Genomic DNA, 22311 nt, shown 5'->3' on the forward strand with positions numbered 1-22311 from the left:
ACAAACCCTGCAGCTTCATGTCCAGCATCGGAGGCTCATAAAGGAGTAATCTTGCTCCAGATCATCCAGTCCCATTCTACTCCAGCCCTCACACACACACACACACACACACACACACACACACACACACCTCACTTTGCATCCTTCCACTCTGTATGTGCAGCTTTCTTGGGTAGACATCCTGTGATCCTGGCATCTCTAACATCCCAGGGTCTCCATAGAAACTTGGCCTTCATTTTTACAGCTTCACACACTAAATTCTCAGAACTTCCTTGCAGGGAATCTAACCCCGTCACACATGGCTTGGTTTCAGTGGCCTTCTGGGACCCTGGGACAAGCCTCTATTACTCTCTCAGTCATACATCTATCATGCCTGGGAGACTTGTTTGACACATACTACATTTCCAAGTTCTCTTATTAACTTGATATATTCCCTGCCTCCTTGGACCACCGTTGCGTCAGCCTCTGTGTACCTTCCAGGCTAACCATGTCCCATTAAGATCTGCTTGCAGAATTCTAGGGTCTTCTAGCTACAAGTTTCAAACTCTTCCACAACTCTTCCCCTAAACAATCCAAGACCCAATTCCATACGGCCAAGTTTATCACAGTCATAGATCTACTTTTCATACCAACTTTTATTAGTTACTGTTATTTCTTGTTATTTTGACAAAATACCTCCTGAAAGCAAATGAAAGTATTTATTTTGTTTCACAGTGGACAGGTACGTTCTTCATCCCAGGGAAGTCACGGTGTTAAGAGACGGAGACAATAGTCTCACTGCATCCACAATAAGGAGGCAGGAAGAGGGATGTCGATGCTCGACTCATCCCTGATGGGGTCACATGTGCCACAGCCTTCATGCGCAGTCAGAAGACAATTCATTGCTGCTCATTATCTCCTTTCACCTTTAAGTGTCTTCGCTAGGTTCTCTACTGTTGTGATAAACACAGTGGCTGAAAACAACTTCAGGAGGAAAGAGTTTGTTTCAGTTGACGCATCCCAGTCACAGCCCGTTGTGAAGAGAAGACAGGGCAGGAATTCCTGGAGGCAGGAACTGAAGCACAGGCCACGGAGGAATACTCCTTAGTGAGTTACTCTCTGTGGCTTGCTTGGCCTCCTCTATTATACATTCAAGGGCACTTGTCCAGGGAGGGCCCTTCCACAGGCTTACTACCTTCAGCTTATCTGATGGGTAAATTTGTGCCATACAGATTATACCTTATTAAAGCTGTTAAACAATAACAAAAAAAAATGGAAACTGTGAAAATACTGTTTTCATTCCCATTCCTTCTTCTATCACTTCTCTTGCCTCTTTAGCTGCTGTGGGATGCAACTGAAGTCTACAGGAATCTGCTGAGATGGGACCTTCACTTCGGATGAGTACTCCATTCTCTCTTAACTTCTAAATATTTGCGAATTTGTGAGTAGTGTTAGAAGCCCAACTCGCCTCCCTTTAAGAACCCATATCCTCTTTTGGTAGCAACCACTCATTTATCTGTTGATTTCTTAGCTCATTTTTTACCCTGCCTCTGATTTTAGCTCAATCCTTTCTCAAAACATAACTCAGACACAAAAACCCCAAATATTAGTCCAGAACCCAGGCCAAGAACTCCATTCAAACTGACACCATTTGGCTTCCTGTTAGCTCTGAGGTGGGTGGAGTTAAGGTAGTATCTCAGGAAAAATTTCCACTCTTCTCAAAACATTGAAAATTTTTAAACATTTTCAAACCCACACACAATAGTAATTATACTTTAATATTAGTTGATTGAAAAAGAACAGAATGACAAAACCCTACTATGATAGCTTAAATGTTCAGCAAATTTGCATTTTATTCATCATAACTATGTTGGCATTTATCAAATACAAAAATCTGCTATTCAAAGCAGGAAGAAATATTTGAAAGATACTTCGGTATTCAAAAAAAAGCAGGATTTGCTTCAAAGTCCTTCATTTGTTTGGAATGATACAGTCCCTTGACTTTGAAGTAGAAGGTTCTGGGTTAGTATGATATCAAGGGGATGAGTTTCCAGGCTGAAGAAATTCCACATAAGAAAATATTGTAATAAAAGACCTTTTAAGTTGTTCCCTAGAAGTTTAAGAGAGTAGTGAATCTTTGTTTGGTTTCTACATTTTTTCATTATTGCTGGAAAGGAAGGGAGGGAGGGAGGGAGGGAGGGAGGGAGGGAGGGAGGGAGGGAGGGAGGGAGGGAGGGAGGGAGGGGAAGTGAAGGAGGGGGAGAGGAAGAAAGGGAGAAAGGAAGGAAGGGAGGAAGGAAAGAAAAGAAAAGAAAGACCCAAATCTGCAGAGAGATTTTGCAGGAGTAAAACTTTGATTGGTAGAGTTGCTAAACATGAGTCCAGACCACTGTTGCTGCTTGGTACCCAGGTCTGGAGGTTGGCAAACATCCTGGCTACCAGGAAGAGATAGCTGCTATAAGAAAAGATGGGCTCTGATGACATTCTTTTATTGCCTACTTTCAGACAACCACAAGAACTACAAATGAGCTTTGGGGACATTACAAGATCCTAAGCAGCTGAACTAGTACACTTCAACCTAATTCCCGCAGGACAGTCCCACTTGGTCGCCAGTTCAAAGGCTAATTGTGAGACTTAAACACTAGAGTAAAGCAATTACCTCTAGACAGCTTACAAAACACACTCTCCTGCGCACACATTTTATTTAAAGTGCTATCAATATAGTTCTACAGTGTGGGTTCACCATCAAGTCAAATAAAGAAGTCTCATGGGAATCTAAACTCAGGGCTCTCAGACTCCATGGTATTGCTTTTGCTTTATACAGGGGCGAAAAACAGACTAAAACATAATGAAGACATCAGCAACATTCTAGTTAACTTCATGAGACTTTGTCAACCAGAGACAACACCTCAGAAGTCAGAGACGTGAAACAGTTTCCTGCAGCTGGCACACCGCCACTAACTTTAAACTACTATAGACCCTCGATAGCATAAACATTTAGTCACTCATACCACAATATTTATTGGCAATTTATATTGTGTCAGTACCTTGCAACAGCCTGATATCAGTAACCCAAGCTTAAACAGACTCAATTTAACTGTGATGAAAATCTCCCCCATGGAAAGATTTTGACTTGTGGCCATTTTCGTTTGTGGGTGTTATTAAATGGATAAATACTTTACATTTCCTAAAGAACAAACGCAGATTACTCTGCAGGGCATGAACTATACACACAAATCATCTGCCTACATGACTTTTAAATCTGTTACCAGATCCACACAGAAATCCCTTTGTGGCATTTTTTCATTCCAGAATATAGAGGATAAGGCAAAGGCTGCAAGAGAAACTATCCGAGTTCCGATGAGCTATGATCTGGCTTCAAAGTCATCATGGGAAGGCTGCAGCACAAGAATGTGTACACCCCAGGACGGCTATGAATGCAGCCCAAACAAAACTGCAAACAAACTTAAAATGTCTATGATTTGTTTCTTTAAAATAAAAAGTCTGTGTGGTTCTCAAGCATCAGCTTTGCAGACAACAACGTGGCACCACAATGTCAAGAGTTTGGGCTTGCCTACAAGGACATAAAGAAGGTGTCTACCCTCACTGGTTTTTCCTTATGCAGAATATCACTGAACAAAGAAAGCAGCTCTATGAGCCTTCCACACCTGGCTGTACCCCTCAACAGCTGGCACAGCACATGCTAACTTCTCTGCGCTTTGGTTTTTTTTTTTTTCATTTTCGTGGAATGTGTACATTTCATGGAAGGTGTACGACCTCTGAAACTCTCTTCTCAGTGGGGGTCCCAGTGAGAAAGAGAGTGCACACTCAGGGTAATTTCAGGAGAATGTTTCAGGGCTGTGGGCTTGGACAGGAAACCACAGAGGGGAGGGTGACAGCAGAAGAACAATCACTATCCTGGGCTCACATGGAGGAAGGAAGGGGAACCAGGCTGGGGGTGCCAGGGGGCAGTGGTTAGTTAGCAAGGCGGGCTGGAGAGCATGAACAGTCTAGAAGCACAGTGAGACTTCCAGTGCTGAAATGAATGCGAGGTGGGGTGGGGGTGGGGAGTGGACATCCTTGTCTTGTTTCTGATTGTAGTGGACTTTGACTTTTCTTGCTTAGAAAGATGTTGGCTGTGGACTTCCTATATTTATTATGCTGAGATGTGTCTCCTGTAGTCCTAGATTGCTTTTAGGTCTTTCATCATGAAGGGACATTAGCTTTTTTCAAAGTCTTTCTTCATCCAATGAGATGACCTTGTGTTTTGTTTCCTTGAGTCTATTTATATGGTGGATTGCGTTTATTGACTTACATATGCAGTATTTCTGAGACTATAAGATAAATTAAGGAAATAAAGAGGATACAAATAGGAAAGAATGAAGTTCAAGCACCCTTATTTGCAGATAATGTAATTCTATACATAAAAGATCCTAATGACTTCACTAGAAATCCCCTGCAGCTGGTAAACACATTCAGTGAAATAACAGGCTAGAAAATTTACACACACAAATCAGTAGCCTTCCTATATACAAATGACAAGCACACTGAGAAAGACACCAGGCAAGCAAGTCCATAGCCTCAAAAAAAAAATCTTTGAATAAAGACTTGAACAGTGAAAACTTAAGTCAGAAAGGGAAATTGTAGAAGGTATCAGAAGATAGAAATATCTCCCATGTTCTTGGTTTAACATTGTAAAAAATGCCATCCCATCAAAAGCAATTTACAGATTCAATGTAGTCCTCCTAAAATCCAAATGCATATCTTCAGAGAAATTGAAAAATTATTGAATTTAATATGAAAATACTGGATAACAAAAACAACCCTGAACAATAAAGAATGGTTGGATATATTACCATCCCAGATTTTAAAATAAGCTTTATAACTATAGTAATAAAATCACATCATAAAAACAGAGAAACTGATCAGTGGAGTGGAGCTGAGAACCCATATATAAGTTCACACTCTTCGAGCCTACTGATTTTTAACCATGAGGACATAGGAGAAAATCTTCTACAAATTGTTCTGATAAAAATGGATATCTATGTATAGAAAAATAAAACTCGATCCTTATTGCTTACTCTGCCAAAATTCAACTCCAAATGAATCAAAGATTTCAATGTAAGAACTGGTAGTTTGAATGTGATTGAGGAAAAAGTAGGGAGTAGTCTTGAACTTGTTGGCAGGAAAGGACTTCAGAACAGGACAAATTTAGGGCAAGGATTAAGATCAATAATTAATAAATGGGATCTCATGAAACAAAAAGCTTCCCTACAGCAAAAGATACCAACATTTGAGTGAAAATGCCTACATAATGAGAAAATATTTACCAGTTATATATCAGACAGAGGGTTAGTATCTAGAAGATACAAACCACTCAAAAGATTAAACATCAAGAAAACAAATGACTTTACTTAAAATGGAACATGAAACTAAACAGAATTCTCAAAGAGGGAAACATGAATGGCTGAGAAACATTTCTATAATGTTCAACAATGGCCCTAGTAAACACCACAGACTAACCAATAAGAGGCACAATGTCGGGAATGGGTTACTGCTTTTAGCATTGCTAGCAAATGAGGATTCACAGAAACCAAAACATTACAAGATATTGTCAATATTCTTGATTATACTCCAGAACCTGATGGTTAGGACCCTATTGAGAAAGACATTGCATTCTTGAGTCGTAGAACATGAAGAAATTAAGGTGGTGTTCATTGGGAAACCTTATCCCTACTGGCTAGTTTTCATAGTGCTAGAGATATCAGAGGGGAAAAAAAACAATCATCATTCTTACCCAACTGTGAACTACAATAGCAAATGAGCTGGTGAGACATGCCTACTGGTACAATAGTGGTAAGAATATCATGAGAGTACCCAGTAACTTTCTGATGGAATTTAAGGCCCACTCTAAAAGTTGAAACCCATAAATAGCACCATTATTGGGGCAAAATCCTATAAGCTAGGCAAGTCATAGGCCTTAGGGGAGGACCTGTTAAAATAAAATACTCTGCTAGACGGACATAGTGTTAAACAAACTCCTAAGCACTTACTGTTATACCCGTAGATTAGTGCAGCTCTTGACAATCATCAGAAAAGCTTCTCTTTGAAGTAAAGATCAGCACAGAGACCCACAACAGTTACAGGTGTAGAGAATAAGAAACTTTAGAATCTTCAGTCCTAAATGGGACATCTATATTACATCCCCTGTACCTGAGGCTCGGGGATCATGGTAGAAGAAGGGGTGGAGCATCTAGAGTCACAGGTGGAAGATGAAGACTATGATACACTGTTTTCCAGGCACAGCAGGGCAGTTGCACATGTGAACAGCTGGGATGGTATGCACAAGACCAGCACAGGCTTGGGCCAAACAAAATTACAACATGGGGAAGGGAAGCTGGGCGTGAAGCCCTAGCTAAGGAACTGTTGGAAACTGACAGCTGCTAGGGGAAAGGGAATCCATTTTCTTTAAGAGTGAAAATCCTAGTGCACAGACCACCCTCCACTGAAGGCCACACATCCAAGAGTATATGAGCAGTATAAACTGTACCTAACATATTTAAGAAACAAGACAACAAAGAGAGAGAGAGGGAATATGCAGTTGGATGGGTAAGGGAAGTGGGATGAACCTGGGAGGGACGGAGGAGGGGCGAATATGGTCAAAATGGATTGAACAAAATTCTCAAAGAGCTAAAAAAAATGAGGGAAAATAAGAAATATGAAATAAAAACATTTCAAGAAGAAACAAGGCAAGTACAAGTTGGCCCTATAGAGACACAGGGGCGGCACACCCTCCCATCACCTTTGACAGATTCTCCCTAAGACCTCTGTTGCAGCATCCACCAGAAGCCAGACTATGGGTCAGTTCTCAGAAGAAAAATGACTGGAGAAGAGTGGCGACTAGATGCTATATGTGGAGATACGAATTAGAGCAGCCTTTCCTGTTTTACATGCTCCAATAGTTGAGAGTTCATGGGGTCTCCTTGACCTAATGTAGGCAAACCTAGAACCTGTAGGCAATTAGGAATATCTGTGGGCCTTCATATACACCAAGGTTACCTCCTACCCTCTCAACATCAAAATGATTCAAAAGGAGACATATAAAATGTTTCTGCCAACCAAGGACTTCATGCTCTCAAGTAAGTCTCCATGGCTAGATTAGTAATTTTATTTGCAACGTTAAGATACATGATTCATCATGAGTAGATATTTTTATCATTCCCCTCTCTGTGAAACCCAAGGATTAATTAAGATATCAGGCCTAAAACAGACACTAATTGTCTAAATAAGACACAACAGTACTTGGTTCCAGTGCCCATGTTATCTTGGGTACCAGATTGGACTCCCTAAGCCTGTCCTCATCTAAAATGGGAACATTAGAAGATACTGTGAGGGGTGTTACAAAGATTAAATAAGATGTTCATCGTGCAGCACAGGATTTGGCTAGTAAATGCTAATGTTTATTATTAACCCCACTTTGGGCATTTACTTAACAGTTCTTGGAAGTCTGTTAATAACTTTGACCCGAGCTGCCTTCCTTTGCCATCATTCTGACTTTGGAAGAAGCCTTTTTTGCTTCACTTCTGGGGTTATCCAGAATGTTACACACCAACCCGCAATTTATACCGAAGCAACACATTAAATGAATTTGTTGGAAGATTTATCACCTCAGACAAGATGAAATTAATAGCTTTCAGTGAGAAAAATTGTTCATTTTGCAAGTACAAGTCTTTTGCATTGAAAAGAAAATATCTAAATAAAATATCAATCATCACATAATGCCATGTGAGAAATGTAATTTAGAGGAAAGAAACTTTGGCTTTTATCAAAGAGCTTTATTTTTGGCTCATGTCTTTTATGGCTATATAATCCCATTTTTTTAAGAACTTGGAGGACTTTTCTTTGATCTGTGGGTACACTGAGATGTTATGAGGATGGCCAAAAGGTACCATAATTGCAAAAGAGAATGTGAAAGTACAAAACAATGATAATAAGTTAAATATCAAATGGGAAGTCAGTGGGGAGGACATATAGAAAGGTGCTGCTGGTAACGAAGGACCCAAGATTAAAAGATGCTTAATTGATCTGCATCTATTTATCATGTTTTATCTGCATATATTTATTCACATTTCCAGAGTGGCTGTTTGTGCCTGGCATTGGACTTGGACTTATATAGATGAATCTTTTTGCTCCTGAGGGCACTGATCCTGTCATTGGAGCATCCAAGTTCTCCTAGGGAGACTCATACATAAACTTACCCATCGGGAGAGTGTGATGGGCGTTGTGCCATAATACAAACAAATCAATATGGGAACATGAATTCAGGAGACAGAGAGTAAATTTATTAATTAGCCTTGCAGAGTAACAAACCATTCTAAAATCTGTGGCTTCAACAACAGCTATTTATTCAACTTACCATTTTGGTTCAGGCAGGTCTGATTCATCTCATCTGGGTTTTATTACATGCCTTTGGTCAAGTGATAGATCTTCCACTATCTGAATAATTTATGATAACCTCATTCATGTAATGGGCAACAGGCAGCCAAGGAAACAAAATATACATCTCCTGTCCAGCCTGGCCTTCTTCCCAAGGTAGCTAGCATCACAGGGTCCCCAGAGCAGCAACTGGAGACATGGGCATCTTTTTCAAGTCATATCATGTTTGTCAAAATCCTATTACCCAAAGCAATTTATAGGGCCAAACCTAGAGCCCATTCAGAAGGGCAAGAAAGTCCATACTTTTTTATTACTTAATTTATTTTTTAAAAAAATTCTTTCTTATTTTACATACCAATCCCAGTTCCCACTCTCTCCCCTCCTCCAGCTCCCTCCAACTTTCTTTCCACCCATCCATCATCCACTCCTTGGAGAAGGTAAAGCTTTTCATGGAGAGTCAACAAAGTCTAGCATATTACTTTGAGTCAGAACCAAGACCCTCCCCACTATATCTAAACTAAGCAAGATATCCCTCCAAAGAGAATTGGCTCTAAAAAGCCAGTTCAAGAAGTAGGGATAAGTCGGGCGGTGGTGGTGAATGCCTTTAATCCCAGCACTCGGGAGGCAGAGGCAGGCAGATCTTTGTGAGTTCGAGGCCAGCCTAGTCTACAAGAGCTAGTTCCAGGACAGGCTCCAAAGCTACAGAGAAACCCTGTCTTGAAAAACTAAAAAGAAAAAAGAAGTAGGGATAAATCCTGGTCCCACTGCCAGTGGCCCCACAATCTTCCCCAGCCATACAACTGTCACCCACATTCAGAGGACCTAGTTTGGTCCTATGCAGGTTCCCCCACTGTCAGTCCGGAGTCAGTAGCTCCCATTAGCTCAAGTAAGTTGTTTCAGTGGGTATCCCATCATGGTCTTGAACCTCTGGCTCATAATATTGCTCCTCCCTCTCTTCAAATGGACTCTGGGAACTTAGCCCAGTGCTCCACTGTGGATCTCTGCACCAGCTTCCATCTGTTGCTGGATGAAGGTTCCGTGATGACAATTAAAATAGTCATCAACTTCATTACAGGGGAAGCCCAGTTCAGGCACCCTCTCCACTATTGCTTAGGGTCTTATCTGAGGTCATCCTTGTGGATTCCTAGGAATGGCTGTATGTACCAGAATGGAAAGAACTTAGGACCACTCTCACAGCCTATATACAGCCAATATACAAGTGAGACACCTGAGAAGAGTATTCTAGTCTCCAAGAAATCTGTCAAGTAGAAGCCATTCTCTGACAGAAGAATCAAGACAGGAGCTAGTGCACACAGATAAAAATGTCTGAAGTTCAGCCAAGGTGTGGCAATAAACAGTGAGCAATGTGTCTAGGAAAGTTCTGGAGAGTTCACCCTCTGATTTCCCATGTTGTGCAGGTATATTGGAAATACCTGTGCTATAGTGGCTCCCACCATATTATTCCCACTGTCAAGCTGTGACTCTGAGGCTTAGAAACTAACCCAGTAAGGCCTCTGGAATGTTCATGTACTGAGCCACGCAGGTGAAACCCCATTACAATGACTGCCCTTGCAAGGAAGCCTTACTGACAGAGCATCCTGGGAATAAAATCAGCAGTGACTTCATAAATCATATGAAGCAGAACTGTACTTTCAAAGTCACAGACAAATGCTGCTGGCAGCTGTGATGAAGGGAAAGAAACAGGCCCAACAAGTCCAAACTGTGTTGTCAATAGTGTGGCTTCCATGTCTCTTTTCATTGAGCCCCAGCTACATGATTTATGTTCAAGATCAAAGTAAATGGCCATTATCAACTTCTTTGATTGCGGGTTTACTTATTAATTCATTTATCCATCCAAAAAATGTGTATTAAATACCTCTTAAGTGTCAATAAGAACTAGGAGAAAACAGACATGAAAAAAAATGCCACTAAGAGTCTTAATAGAGAGGGAAGAGCACAGAAATATAAAGCATCGTATGGTGATGGTAGAAAATAATGCTTGCTGTACAAACTACAGTAGAGCTTTGGAGGAACACGCAACCAGGGACAGTGTCCCAATAGCCACCGAATCTCAAAGGATGTTTCAGAAACCAGCAGCCACTGGGAGGGCATTCCAGGAAGAGGAAACAGTTTGACTGAGGCATGGAAGTAAGGGAAGGCATGGTCACCCCCAGGAAGTATACAGAGAATAGGCAAGAGTCAACTAAAATATGATGGTCCACCATGAAACCTCCCTTCTCCAGGAGCAAAATCAGTTCCTGATTTGACTCAAGGCACATTTGACCTTGTCCATGGAACAGATTTTGGTTCCCATGTCTGATATTAGTAAGCAACTTGTATAGCTGAGGGACAGGATGGAATTTGTTGAAGCCTCATCAAGAACACATGTAGGCTTTCCATAAAGGTAATCTGATTTACACATCGCTTTTAGAATGGAAGGAGAGTCAAGGGCATCAGCGAGTCCTCCCATCCAAACAACTCTCTAATCCCAGATATCCTGACTGGCTGGAAAATGTAAGTCCCAGGGCAATGTTGAGCATTCATGGATGCTTCATAAGAGCCTGATCTTTGACTAACATTATTATTGATATAGTCTCATTAACTCATCACACTACTTTTATGGAGATAGATCTATAATTACACATAATGAGGTTTGGAATTAAGGGGTGACATGTAAAGTTACAGTTGCAAAATCAGTCACATTTAGAGGAACCTGCAACCTACCCTCTCCTTTCTGTCTTAACAGAGCTCTTTGGTCTAAGACACCAGGCTTGAGTCATACCCATTGCTCCAGGAACCTCTACCTGAAACTTCCCTGTCTATAACCACACTCATCAGACTCATTTATTAATTCAGAAATACATTTGCATGTCAGCTGGCATATGTGAAACTCAAGATATGAGACATGAATAAATAGAATAAATGCTTCTATTACATTAGGGTATTCCTAAAGTCACTCATCAGTTCATTCAACTAAAATGATTACATACCTATTGTGTGCCCAGAACTCTGTAAGGCTTGGGGTGTAGAAGCAAATAATGAACTTAAAGTTCTTGCCCATCCTAATGGAATTCACAACATGTGCATAGCAATTTGCAGCAAATGTAGGGCTGGAATTTGAATTCTCTGGTGAATGCCTGACAGCTAAACTTCTTGGAAGTTCTACTGCTTCTTAAAATGCCCCACCACCATTATTGCTCTGCTTCCTTCCTCCACTTAAAGTCACCTCCTAACATCTCCCTGGGACTACCCTTGTCATAATCACTAGTGACCAACAGGTCAACAAATTGATTAAATTCCATCTTTACCAAAGACTCTCCCCTTAGTTTCCACAGTACAATCCAAGCACTTCTCATAACTCACTGACCACTCCTTCCTAAACTTTGCTGGCTCATTTTCTTCTCCTAACTTTGAATCACATTATCTCCCAAAGGTTTGATACTATGGCCACCAGTATTTTCTTGTCTTCTCTCTCCCACTATTTTTTTTATATCATTACAGAGAAACTTGTCTTAGTTAGGTTTCTATTTCTATGATAAAACACCATGACCACAAGCAACTTGAGGAAAGGATTTATTTCATCTTACAGCTTGTAGTCTATCATTCAGATAAGTCAGGACAGGAACTCAAGGCAGGAACCTAGGAACAGGAAATGGTACAAAGGCCATGGATGAGGGATGCTCGCTGAATTGCCATGCATGGCTTGCTCAACCTGCCTTCTTATAGCACCCGGAATGATCAGCCCATATGTGGTCTCTTAGTATTTCTATTGCTGTGAAGAGACACCATGACCATAGCAACTCTTATAAAGGAAAACATTTAATTGAGTGGCTTACAGTTTCAGAGGTTTAGTCCATTATCATCTTGAAAGGACTTGATGACATGTAGGCAGACATGGTGCTGAAGAAGAATCTGAGAGTAGAGAAGGAGCTATATCTTGATCCCACCAGCAACAGGAAGTGATCTGAGTCACTGGGAGTGACTTGAACATATATAAAACCTCAAATCCCACCCCTACAATGACACACTTCCTCCAACAAGGCCTTACATACTCCAACAAAGCCTTACTTCCTAATAGTGCTACTCCCTTTGGGTGCCATTTCCTTTCAAACCTCCATATATGGCATCACTCACAGTGAACTGGGCCCTCCCACATCTGTTATCAATCAAAAAACTGAACCACAGGCTTTCCCACAGGTCAGTCTGGCGGGGTATTTTAAAACTAGCCAGCATACACCCAAATTTGTATCTCTAGCCTTGACTTCTTTCTGGAACTCTAGGTTCTTATATCCAAATGTCTGCTGATACCGAATTTATCATCTAAAATACAACTCTTTCCTTTGACCACCGACTCTACTCCTCTCACATTGCAGTCAATAGCATCACTGTCTCTTGGATTTCTTGAGCCAAAAACACAAGAGCGATGAGCTCTTGTATCCAGTCCATAAGCAAGACCTACCACTGCATCTCAAAGATACATCTGTTATACCTCTTCTTGTCCCCATTCTCACTACCCTAAAGACATTTCAAACTACAACCATCTCTTTCCTGAACCATTCCAAAGCCTTTCAGTGGACCTACCAGTTTTCAGTCTTGTTCCTCTGTTATTACCCAAAATACAGCCACGACAAACTATTAGGATGGAAGTCAAACTGGCTAACCCATACTCCAATGAATCTACCACACTTAAAATAAAATCCAAACTCTTTACTTGTCCTGAATCCCTAACAGAATATATGACGACTTTGATACTCTCATCTCCTCCCAGGTTTTACTTTGGGTTCTCCACTCCAATAACACTGACCCAGGGCCTTCACAACAAGTGCTTTCTATCACTAGAACATTCTTCTTACTACATGCACAGACCCTTCAGGTCATTTATATAGCAGTGGATTTTTGTTTTGATTTTTGCACATGCGTGCATGAGTGCGTGTGTGTGTGTGTGCATGCGTGCGTGCATGTGTGTGTGTGTGTTGGGGGATTCCACATGTGGAGGTTAGAAGACAGCTTGTGGGAGGGAGTTTTCTCTTTCCACTATGTAGATTCAAGAGACTGAATTCACATCACCAGGCTTAGGATAATGTGTCCTTAACAGCTGAATCATTTCATCACCCTTTCATCTCTGGTTACATTACCTCCTTAGAAAGACCTTCCATGGTCACCCACTCTAACATGCTTCTCTATTTAACTTTCTATGTCATACTTAGTCCTAAGTATTTGTGTCTCTGTGTATAAAATGTTCCTTGCCCATTTCATCTTATTAAAATGTAAGATCCCAGAGTATAATATGCCTGTCTTACTTAAAATATGGAAGACTAAATGGCACAGATTAGGAAATCAAAAAATGTTGAAGAAGCAAATAAATAAGTTCCCTATAACTCCTATAATAAATAGGTGACTTAATGTTTCAATAGATATTTTTAAAGACTTTATTTAACCTTTGGAAACCAGCAGCATTGTAGGAGCCTGTAGCACCTAGAAAACTATCAAGAATGAAATCACAAGAAAGTCATTCATGAGCAAGAAAGAATTTTAAGGACTTTTTCTGAGAACAGCAGAGACATTTTAAATCCAAACATATAAAAAAGTATTTCTCAAAATAAAATTCTCCAGTATATAGATATCTGGACCATATTGACCACAGCTGTATTAGGGCATGCCCTGCAAATCTCCCATTTCTGACTAAATATTGATAGCTTCCTTTAATGTATGATTCTGTGATATGATATTCCAGATGAGAGAAATTTTCAGAAAGAAGACAGCTGTCTATCCAGCTCTCTGTTGGAAAATGGAAAGTATCAGAGTGTTCAGCACACAGAACACTCCAGAATTTGAGTTGGAACAGAGGCCATGATGAAAACTAAACTACAAATGGATGGATGGACAATAAGAATGTCCCCCCCCCCCTCCAAGAGAAGCACCACAGATGTCCCCAGAGGTCCACAGCTTCTCATCTTAAGACTGGCATCCTTAGCTTCACCACAGTCAGAAGAGTGACCCTTATCACATGTCTGGCCTAGAGGACAATCATTTTATGGTTGTCCTTAAGAATTCTTCAGCCACAGAAAGCCTGTTTGAAAACAAATCACAGAGTACCTGGTTTTTATTGATAGAAGAGCTAAAAAACATTCCAATTGTTTGCAACTAGAAGCTAAATGACTCATAGCTCCTTCAGGAAAGGTCATACCACACAGAAATTAATGGTCATGCAATATCTTTAACTGAACTTTTTCAAGCTCCAAAGTCTAATATGTGAATAAAATAATCCTGATACTCTCTGCTAGATAGTTCTGGAAGATGGGTCTGTCTGTGTCTTTATTCAGTTTTGCATCTTTAATACTTAAATGTATAGCAAGCAAAAAAGAAAAATTTGCTTATTAAATAAATTTCAAGCTTACTCATTTGATCTTTTAACTCTCCTTTCCTGCCCTCTATGCAAGAGGGCAGTTTTATAGATAAATATCTTGTATCTCTGTCTCTATCTATCTTTTTGTCTCTTCTCTCTCTCTCTCTCTCTCTCTCTCTCTCTCTCTCTCTCTCTCTCTCTCCCTTCCCCCCCCCTCACACACACATGCACACACACAATCCCTACTAAAACTCCTCGCTTACATTGTACCTTAAACCTGTGAAGGAGTGGGTCTGGTATCCTATAGTGATCTCATCTTAACCGTGCCCCAGAAGCTTGTCATGGTAATCGAGTGAAGGATTCTCAGCTTGTTGAAATAAATGGGGCTCACTACTTTCTCCAGCTTGTATGCAGAAACTTTGACATGCAAGTATCCTGAGCACCCAGCACTGTATAAGCCATCCAGAAAAAGGAGTCTTGATGACAGAGGCACAGGTTACCTTATTTTTATCCTACAAGATTCAACTTACTAGGACTGTTCAATATTTTCTTAGAGATCCAATTCTTCTGTGCCCAGCAATAGACTCCCTGTTAAACAGAAATGCATACTTTAACACAATAACACTAACAATCGCAATGGTTAACATATCAGCACTCGAAACGAACCAGGCCTGTGGTAAGCAACTGTCCACCTGCCAGCCTGTCTATCAAAATCTGCAAAGTGAAGTTTTGGTACCACCAGTTTTATAGATAAGTATCTTGTATCTCACAGAAGGGCAGGGGCATAGTTCAGACCAGCGTGCACAAAAACCTAGATTAAATCCCTAGTGACACCACCCACCCACCAAAACACCAATGGCTTCAAGTCCTAGGCTTCGCTCTGTTAGTTGTGTGACCTTAGGAATGCTTGCTAATCTCCTGAGTTTGATTCCTCTACCTTAAAAAGGAATCAACAACGGCATCTTCACGTAGGGCTCTAGAAAGGATTAAGCCAATTCAGCAGTGCCTACTGAGTGTTAAAACTAATTTCAACCCCACAGTTCTCATCTATGACCCTGGCAGCCAAAAAGTTCTGAAATCAGATCTTCCCCTTAAACTGCTTGCATCAGATTTCCTACGGCCACAAACTTAGCCCCTACCAACAACATGAATGTATTAATTAATAGTTATTTGGGTCCTACATGTGATATGCATCTTCCTTAGCTAATATTGATGTTAGAAGCCTGTAGTCCTTTCCAGACTCAAGAAGAATCTATTTCCTCCTCCTCTTTTCTGACTCCCAGAAGCTACTCCCATCCCTTGACATCTTCATTCCACTTTCAAAGCTTAACAGTGGTGGCTTGAGTCCCTTCCCCCAGAACAGCCAACCACGGCGTCATCTTTTTAACTCTCTTGCCCTCCACTACGACATTTGAAGACATGATTATACTGGGGACAACCAGACAATCCAGGAGAGGTTCTCAACCTTAAAGTCAACTGGCTGGAAACCTTGATTCCACCTGCTACCTTCACCTCCCTTTTTACCATGCAGGGTCTCACATTTTCAGGTTCCAGGAATTTGGACGCAGGTGTACATAGAAAAGCCAATTTTTCCCTACTAAGCTGGCAGTGAGAGCTTATGTGGCAGTAAAACATGATGTGAACTGACATTGCTAATTTTCTGTCTTTAGTTTTCTCCAAGAAATGCAAACGTGCCCAGAAAAAAAATGTTTTAGCATTTACACGGGTGACTCATAATATAACTAAGATGACACCCAATTAACTGTCGCGGAGACCTTATAATGTACATTCACTGACTGCGTTTCTAAACTCCAAGAATCCAGGACTCTGAAATACATCCTGCCAGCACAAAGGATTTCAGCTATAACATTAAAGAAGTATGCTAATATTACAATTACAGTTGTTATTAATATCCTCATACTCTTCTTTGAAATGGAAGAGAAAATGCTCTGCTGGTTGACAGGGTTAACAGATCATGTTCACAGTGCCAATTACAAAGGACCTGAGGAAGGGTCAAGAGACCTAACGTCAAAGCACATACACACCTTACAACTGCTTCTTGCTTTCCGTGTATCCCTAGAAAACAAATATTTAGCAACCACGGTTAAATAATTTACTTCTCTTCCTCGCCTTAGAGGGGTTTGAAACTAATCAAAGTCATTAAAGGGATTAAGTAAAATGAATCATGTAAATCTGTCATTGGGCCTGGGATACAGTACACACTCAATAAGTAGTATTTCTACGCCCAGCTGGCTGCACAGGCATTGCCTTCATACTTAACACCTATGACTTTCTTTGTGAGATTCATGAGCTTAATTGAAAATCTGTTGATTCACTGAAAGAAAAAGTTTTGGAATTTTCATTTAATTTTGTTTGCATTTTATCCTGGACTACAGCAACGATGGTAAAAATCCATCTCTGGCTTTCAATCGCTAAGGCTTTCACAATACTGACGACTTGCTAATGTCTGTGTTCCACAGGTGCAGAGAGCTATAAGTGACTCACCAGCTCACAGTGCCCTGCGGGGGGGACCATTCCTTGGCATTATCGCTGCCTACTCCTTGCTTCTGTTCTCACCATGCAATCTCTTTCATCTTAGTTTGGTTTCCCAAGTAACCTCCACCTTTCACCAGGAGGAATGTTCTATAGAAGTTGGAGAGTAAGAAGTTAGGCCCAGAAATGTGGATTCGGGAATCTGAGACATCATTCCTTCCTTCTTCCCTCCCAACTTCCCCCTTTTTCCCCCGTCAACCCACAAAGACAACTGAACACTTACTACTTTCCAAATATTCTGCCGGGAACTAGAAAGGCAATTTCTAGCTAGACAAGCCCAGCTCCTGCCATGCAGACTGTACAGATGAGGCCATGAATTATGAATTTATTACAGTCAATTTCTCACAGCTTTAATTACAAATTGAAGTAACTGCAAGAAAGGAAAAGTGCAGAGTGATCTGAGACTATTTAAGTGTGGGGATTCCAGGAATGCTTCTTAACACGTAACACAGTAGGCAATGCCTACAGTGATGTAAAAGAACCAAATGAATTTGGATTCAGACAGTTCTTGCTATTTGCAATGTGCATGGGTTTCCTCAGCATCCTCACCTACAGAATAGTCTTAAGAACATGTCATGTTCACTTTTGATCAGAAGAGATACTCGATGTCAGATACTCAATAAACATACTTGCAAGGATGCTAGGAAGATTCGATGAGATATAATAGGTTACTGTTACATGTCTATAAACTTAAGTAACATAAGAAACACTCATCAAATGGTAGATTATATCTAAAATATTTACAATATTTATATTATGACACATCTACACTGAGTTTCAAGGAAATGTTAAAATATTTGTAAGAAGGAAAATCAAGTTGGGAAGAAATTGGTAGTGAAATTTCATGGTTCAGATTGAGTTGAACCACATAATAGATAGCATAGTAGTAACTGCTAATCAGTAAGAAGTTAAGGAATCCAGTAGTCCTTAATCTGGAAGCCAAATAACCCTTCACATCCTCCTCCTTCTGAAGCATGGTCCTCATCCAAAGTGACCAGAACCCCTAATTATCAGCTTCGTATTCTAGGCAACAAAAGGGGAGAAAAAAATGTTCATGCTAACTGATTTGAGGAATGCTATCAGAAATATAAAACATTAAAAGCTCCATTAACAATTCTTGGACCAAAATAGGACCACACTTAGAAGCAAGAGAAGCTAGGAAATAGTCTTTATACTAAGAAGTGTTAGCCTGAGTCTGGAAGTATTTCCATAACTAAAGAGAAAAAGAAAAAGGATAGAGACCAGGATGAGCAAGTGCAGAATCAGCAACAAGAGGTAAAGCCTTATTGACTTGGGTTTTTTCCTTGCCATCCCCTCACTTGGAAGGCCTCCCTGCTCTTCTCTCTAAACTCACTCATACGCTTTCCATTTGTCTGGGATACTTTCTGGTATTTTCACTGAACTAATACCACATTTCTACTGTGATATAAGAAAAGATTTACCCCTACCATTGGACCATATCCCAATTTCTATTATATTTCACAAATATATTTTTCCTGTTATTTTCTGCAAATATTATTTCTGTTTTATATTTATTTAGAATTATTTATAAATTTTAAAACATTTATATTCATATAAAACATAAATGCTATGTATACATATATAATGCTTAAATTGGTTTGAGCGTAGTTCCATCTCTATAAACTGTATATCTTTAGACAAGTCACCTGTGCCCTCTGAACCTTTGGTTCCTCCAACAGCACCTGGAGATAAGAACAATCATTTCATAATGCTGCAAGGAGGATTAGAGGAGACTTGGCGTGTGGAAGCGATCTATGAACAGAAAAAGCAATCCTGTTAGTTAACATAAGAAGAAAATTCAAGTAGCTTGTGGGAAGTGTTACCTCCAAAAAGAACAAGGGATTCTGATTCTTCTCTCTCATCTTTCCTTTGCAAAGCTAGAAGAAGACTCCGACAATTCTTAAAATGTATGTACAAGCTGAAAATTAATATAGAGTTGAAAAAGAACAACTTCCTTCGAAGAGAAAGACAATCTGGAGATGCCAGACTACCCCTGCACTGCTGATCACAGCAGAACTAATGCCAATAGCCAAACTCAGATCATCGAAGGCAATGACTCATAGAACCTGGCAGGGAAGCAAGACTTCAGCCAGACACCAGTCAGAACTAAACACTGTGGCTCTTGGAAAAGCACCAGATGACTTCCTGTAACTGTGAACAACCTAAAGATGATCCCTGTCCCTACACTGGGAGCTAAACACCAGGGGCTGCTGACAGTACTTAGACAATAACCACATCTGCTCAGATTAATCATACATCTCAAAGACAGCCGAATGCACGTTACAAGTTGTCATCAAATAAAGACTTTTGTTTCTTTTGCTAAAAAATGACCTGTTTGTGCTAAGAAATGCCTAAGTGTGTATGAATGCTTTAACAATAATTTTAAACTCAAATTCCAACTCCAGTTCAGAAAGCAAACATTGCAGTACCCCAGAAGCATGTCAGTTGGATTACAATCTCTTCCAAGGTAGAAATGACAATTATTCTTGTCTTCCTTAGCTACATACCCTCCTTATTTAAGTCACCAATAACACACATCCCTACATGTCATTGTTTATTACTTTTAGGAATCACATGTATTTACTCTTATGTACTTTTTCCTTCTGTTCAACATTATGTATATGACTCCGCAATATTCATTGTTAAAATGATATGACATATAAAATTTGATTTAATCAGTGCTGTATGTTTCCGTAAGTTCTCAAAGTGGGTCTGATTCACAGTCAATTTATTCAACTATCTATAGATACCACAATTTATTTACTAATTCTATCATTGACACATATGTGTATTATTCATCTAAAGCTCAGGAATTTTAAATTAATGAGTACTATAAACATTTTTATAGAATGCTGTTGATAGACAGTAGTCTCTCTTATATGTACTTGTAGTAGATTAATAAAGTTATAGTGTATACATGTCCTCAGTAACATATGACACCAGTAAAAAATGTTAAATGGTTTATCAGCTTACAGTTTCACTGCTACATATGACAACTCTCTTTATTCTTCATTCTTGCCAACATTTAGTATTTTTTCAGACATTTCATTTATTGATCATCTGGAGAGGTGGGCATTTTTAAGCTTTCTAACTTAAGATCAAAGTCAATTACTGTGCAACATAGTGGTACATGCCTGTAATCTCAGCACTTGGGAGGCTGAGGCATGTAAATTACCAGTTCAGTGGCAGATTAGACTGTGTTACAAGATCCTGTCTCAAAAACAAATAGGTAGAACAAAAAAAAAACACCCATTAATGAACAGAACTTCAAATATGAACTCAGCTTCACAAATACAAACAGTGCTTAGCAACAGAGACCAGAGGAGATACATTCCAAGGAGTACATTGTCAGTCAGTTTCATCACTATGGAAACACATTATTTACCCAAATTAAAATGATCACATAGTAGTTTCAAAGAAAATGGTCCCCAAATGAAGAGGCACTATTAAGTGGTGTGCCCTTACTAAAGTAGGCGTGGCCTTCTTGGAGGAAGTGTGTCATTGTGAGGGCAAGATTTGGGGTCTCATATATGTACAAGATATTGCCCAGTGACTCAGACCACTCTGTGTAGCCTGCTCAAGATGTAGGACTCTCAGCTTCTGCACCAGAACCATGTCTGTCTGCACACAGCCATGCCCACGGCAGTAAGAAGGCCACTTGTTGGTTCCCAGCTGCTCAGCCCCAAAATAATCACAGAGAAACTGTATTAATTAAATAACTGCTTGGCCCATTAGCTCTAGCTTCTTAGTTAACCCATTTCTACTAATCTGTGTATCACCACATGGCAGTGGCTTACCAGGTAAAGTTCCAGCATCTGTGTTTGGCAGGGCTACATGGTTTCTCCCTGACTCCATCTCCTTTCTCCTAGCATGTCATTTAGTTTTCCCTGCCTACTTCTATTCCCTGCTCAGGCCCAAGACAGTTTCTTTATTAACCAATTGTGTTGACAGCATACAAAGGGGAATCCCACATCACCTTCCCTTTTCTGTTTAAATAAAAAGGTTTTAATTTTAACATAGTAAAATTACATATAATAAAACAGGTATCAAACAAGAACTACAGTTAGAATATTTATATCTACTTTATCTTTTATCATAACCAAGAAAAACTATAACTATAAAAACTATAACTAAAACTATAACTATAACTTCAACTCCATCAAAGACTCCAGAAGGATATAATATTACCTAAGTAAACAGGAAGTGCATTATAAGCAACTCCTGAAACTCTAGAATTGACAGAGACATCCCGCTGCCTGGACAGCCACCCAAAGTTCTTCTGTACCATTGGGACATCCATCTTCAGCCTACAGGCCCATAGTATCCAGCAGACTTTTCCACAAAGCAAGAAATTTCAAAGACACTTCCACCTGTATTGGCAATTTGTCAGTCGCTTTCTTCTGTGTTCTGTGGAATGTCTGGCTGACTATTTCATGTAGCAAGAACCCTGAAGAAAAATTTCACCTTCACGCAAGTTCAACAGTCACTTTTCTCTCAGTCCTACATGTCCAGTTCATCAAGCAATCCAGGCAAGAGCAGATTTTTTTTTTCCCCAATGGCTAACCAACTTTATAAGGAGCCTCTTTGATGCCCATCTTCCTCTTGAAGTAATTGGTGCTGCCAGGAGCAAATGTGTCATGAAAAGTCCTAAGTTCTTAAACATTTTAAATGCCATATTCTGCAGTCTTTGAAAGGTTTGAAGAATGCCTATCCAACTGAAATATATCTCTACATATCTAGAAAACCTAATATGACTACACACTTGACTATTATAGTTGATTATCTATTAAACTATATTTCTTAATTATATATTTCATTTTTAAGTGATCTACACAAACACAATACCTTAATCAAAAGCAAATACATATATATAACAAAATTGATCTTAAATTTGTATCAATAGAATAAGATCCATACCAATGCAAATTTTCATAGCATATTCCCCTTTAAATGTAAACAAACATTTATAAACAATA

At 39.8% G+C, this 22311-nt stretch overlaps 1 protein-coding gene across 2 annotated transcripts in view; it reads right to left on the minus strand.

Moving 5' to 3' along the window:
* The window catches only part of Htr7 (5-hydroxytryptamine receptor 7), an 89496-nt gene that overhangs the window by 53298 nt on the left and 13887 nt on the right, over nt 1-22311 (minus strand). The window contains exon 1 of one of the 2 annotated variants that reach the window (XM_075973896.1): nt 15292-15335. The exons of the other annotated variant lie outside the window; for it this stretch is intronic. The gene's annotated coding sequence lies outside the window, so the exon portion shown is untranslated. Of the gene's footprint in view, nt 1-15291; nt 15336-22311 lie in introns of those variants that run through there. 2 annotated transcript variants of the gene reach the window in all.

Source organism: Microtus pennsylvanicus, chromosome 5, assembly GCF_037038515.1.
Source record: "Microtus pennsylvanicus isolate mMicPen1 chromosome 5, mMicPen1.hap1, whole genome shotgun sequence".
Classification (NCBI taxonomy): Eukaryota; Metazoa; Chordata; class Mammalia; order Rodentia; family Cricetidae; genus Microtus; species Microtus pennsylvanicus.